Raw genomic sequence first — 3,808 nt, 5'->3', positions numbered from 1 at the left:
ATTAAAACTTCTATAAATTAATAATATCTGTACTATGTAATCCCATCTATCTATAATAACAATATTTAAGAAGTGTTTTTGCTGACGTGTCAGACTCTCGGCTCTTGTTGAACCCTTGATTTTGCGTAATTACTTAAATACCTTCTATTAAATTAATTCGAATATTAATTAAAATTAAAAAATTAACTGACCCTAAAATATAAAAATTCGATATATTTTACATTTAACAAAATAGTAATATTCTTAAACACGAAAAAATGAAAAAAATAAATAAATTTGGATCAAATGTAGTTTACATACCTTTTTTATGACGGTTTATCGTTCGACCAAGAACATCCAATGATTAATCTCCACCAATCTAATCATGGTCGTGAGTCACATACAATTACGTCGGAGAAAGGATTGGTCGTGTCTTCTTATTTTCTCTTCCTTTTCCGTGTTTTTTTTTTCCTTTTTGGTTCTTTTTTTTTAACAAAAGATGTGTCTCATAATTAATCGTTTAATTATATTTTTGATATATTAATGGTAAATTTATGTTGTGATAATTACGAGCCAATTGTTTTTAAAAGTAAAATTTACTTTTCTAAAATATATAGATATTGCCGATAATATCAAAACAACTATCATATATTCTTTAAATTCACAAATCTGATAAAATAAAAGAAACTTTCTTTTATATTTTATACCGATAATGATGGTGTATCTAAATAAATGTCAAATATAATTGTAAATCTAAAAAAAATTATGTTATTGTTCCTTTTTTTAACAAATAAAATAAGGAATAATTTTTATAATTAATATCCATAGTAGTTATTAATTGTTTTTAGGAATATTAATTGTTTTGATAAAGATTTGATCTAACACAATATATAAATCTTCATTTCTTGTTGTTGTAATTATCTTCAAAAATTAAAAAAATTAGATCGTACACCGCCTTTCAGTTTAATATAAATATCTTCTCTAGGTTTCACTTTCAAATCATAACTAACCCCATTTTTTTTGCTTTTTTTTTTTGCGTTTTATTTTATTTGGCTTTACACATATGAATTTATGGTGTTTATGTATTGTTATAGGTTACGGATGCAACGTCGTTAAACAATTCCAGGACAATTAAATTGTTGATTCAATCGAACATATGGTGAGTTTTTCACTTTAGTACTTTCATGTTTAATATTTAAATTATGCTTGGTGTATTGAGAAATCTATAAGCTTTCCCATAATATTTTGCGAGCAGCTTAGATTTCATATTCTTCACTAAAAAAAAAAGAAGCTTTGATTTTGTATTTACCATATTCTTCACTAAAAAAAAGAAGCTTTGATTTTGTATTTACATAATTTGATATCAGTTTGATTATTGGTTCCATCATGATGCAAATTACGGCCTCTCAACAACCCCAATAGACTATAATCGTTGGAAACTCTTCTTTTTCTCTTGCTTCTCTCTGATTATCTTTCACCAGGAGTCTCAATTATTATTATTTCTTTGTATTGATGCGATCAAAAGTTTTATCTCTTTTTTTAAATAATGATCTCTTTATGGATTTTTCATTTAGGTATGAACATGGTTTGTTTCACGGGGTGTTTCGGTGTCTTGCCTTGAATCAAGGCGTGTAAAAACGTAAAGCTTGCTTTTATCTATCTTTTTTTATTGTCACGTCTTTATCCATCTATGTAACGCTTAATCATCAATTATTATATTAAACTTCAATAAAGGCTGGTGTACCAAATTCATGGTTTGTTTTATCTGATTAGTGTACCAAATTCAATTGGAACTATATCAGATCCATGAAATTATTGATTATTGATACATGCAGGTTATGTGTGATCCTTATACACCAGCTGGTGTTCCAATTCCAACCAACAAGAGGCACAACGCTGCTAAAATTTTCAGACACCAATCGTTGCCTCCGAGGAGCCTTGGTATGCTCATCTTCTTGTTTTTTGGCTATACATATTATTTTCGTTACTATAAATTCTAATAGTGTTTGTTTTTTTAAACGATTGTATGTTTTGGATGAATGAAAGCAACCACGATGCATGAAGAAGATTCAGGTGATGTTTCAATTGATCTTTTATCTTTAATTTATCGATTTTCTAATTTTACAAAAATGTTCTCACCGAGTAGAATATACTTTTGAGTTTTGAGTTAAATCTTTCACAGTCTGTTGTGGATTAGCAACGTTTCAAGCCATATTAACTATTGTGTTGTGGCAGTTCGAAAGATTCATATAAATTGGACTATTGCTACAAAAAAAACAGAATCACAGGTTTAATTCTATCAAAGGAGATAAAGCCTCTTATCTCTACTGTCTTTGAGGGTAAAGATGCTAATGTCATCGCCCACGGACAAGAAATTGCGGAAAAACATATCTCATACATGTATTGAAAGCAATCCCATTAAGGTATTGATTATCAGACATGATACTATAGATGAAAAATGCTAATTATTGTATCGCATGGTTTGTAGGGAAATGATTATGCTCTAACGCTCAAAGGAAACAGACACCTTTGACTGTGTCTGCTACTTCTAGAAAACAGACAGTGCTAAGGGGAAATGTGACAGAGAGAAAAGACTAAAATCAAAGCAAGGTAAATCTTTCAGAAACAACTTTGTATCAACTCTAAGCCTCAATATCCATGATATACCTGCATCTGCTCTGTTGTTCAGTTTTAGAACATCAAATAATGATGATTTTTTTTCTCAATGTTTGAAGGAAACTGTTCCGCGAAGCAAACGATTCAGTGAAATGTAAAAATAGCATGTTGGAAAATTTAATTAATACGTCATGAAGTGGAATAATTTAGATTCTTCCTTTACAAAGAGGTAAAACAGAGGGTATAGAAACAGAGACTAAGAGACCAAGAGTCTTAATTAAGGAGGTTTGGTATACCACTTAACCCTAATCAATCCACTACTTACTTGATAAAGACATATTCTCATCATGTATATTTGATTAGATTAGCTAGGCTCGTAATATGGGACAAAACCCCGAAGATGAGCAAGAAATGCTTTGAAAGATTTTATCGTAGCATGAGTGTCATATCTGCACCCTTCAGTGCTCCCTTGTAAAATCAAAGTATCTGAGTATAGATACTTAATAGGTTTAAGTGTTCTTCGATCTTGGACGATATGTTCCAACTTATACTGATACAGAGGTTATACAGATTTTTGGTTTTTCTAATAAAATAAATTGTTTGCTGAAAGATTGCTATACCTTTAACAATTTTATTTTGTTTGTTAGGGTCACGACATACATACTATAATTGATAGAGAGTATTATCGTCATCGTGGATTCAGGTTTTTCCAAGGACGATAGATACATGGCCGGCCCTATAGACATCAACAAGAAACTTTTGCTATAACCCAAATTTTGTTTCTGAAATTCTTCAACAAAAATTATTTATGAAACGGACCTAATTTTATTTATTTTACTATAATTGGCCCTAAATTTTAAAACCTTTCAAAATAAACCAAAAACTTTTTTTTGAGTATTTGGCCCTTCAAATCTCAGGGCAGGCCCTGGATGGATAACACTTAGAGATTTTGATTCATGTTATCGGTTTGCTTAGTCATACTTTTTATGATTTTAAAATTCATTGGAATTTATCAATCTTTGTTTCACATATACCTTCCTTGGGTGCGATTGATTACTGCGCATTCGCATCTTTTAGGAAAATTGATACTTAATTTTGAGTATGTTTATTTCCCTGGTCCCATAATATCTTTTGTTTGGATATTTTATTCTTTGCATTGTTATGGTTTGATCTATTAATTTAAATAATTATATTTAGTTGGTTGGGTCGTGAG

The 3,808-nt window shown here is 29.9% G+C and overlaps 1 long non-coding RNA gene across 1 annotated transcript; it reads left to right on the top strand.

Annotated features, from left to right (window-relative positions):
* Positions 1-1,624: 1,624 nt before the first annotated feature.
* Positions 1,625-3,204, top strand: LOC110227195. The gene is made up of 2 exons (XR_002330986.1): positions 1,625-2,589; positions 2,715-3,204. It is a non-coding gene; the product is annotated as an uncharacterized LOC110227195 (long non-coding RNA).
* Positions 3,205-3,808: the final 604 nt, after the last annotated feature.

Source organism: Arabidopsis lyrata, assembly GCF_000004255.2.
Source record: "Arabidopsis lyrata subsp. lyrata unplaced genomic scaffold ARALYscaffold_6, whole genome shotgun sequence".
Classification (NCBI taxonomy): Eukaryota; Viridiplantae; Streptophyta; class Magnoliopsida; order Brassicales; family Brassicaceae; genus Arabidopsis; species Arabidopsis lyrata.
Note: the sequence above shows the minus strand (reverse complement) of the source record. Positions and strands in the feature narration are given on the sequence as shown.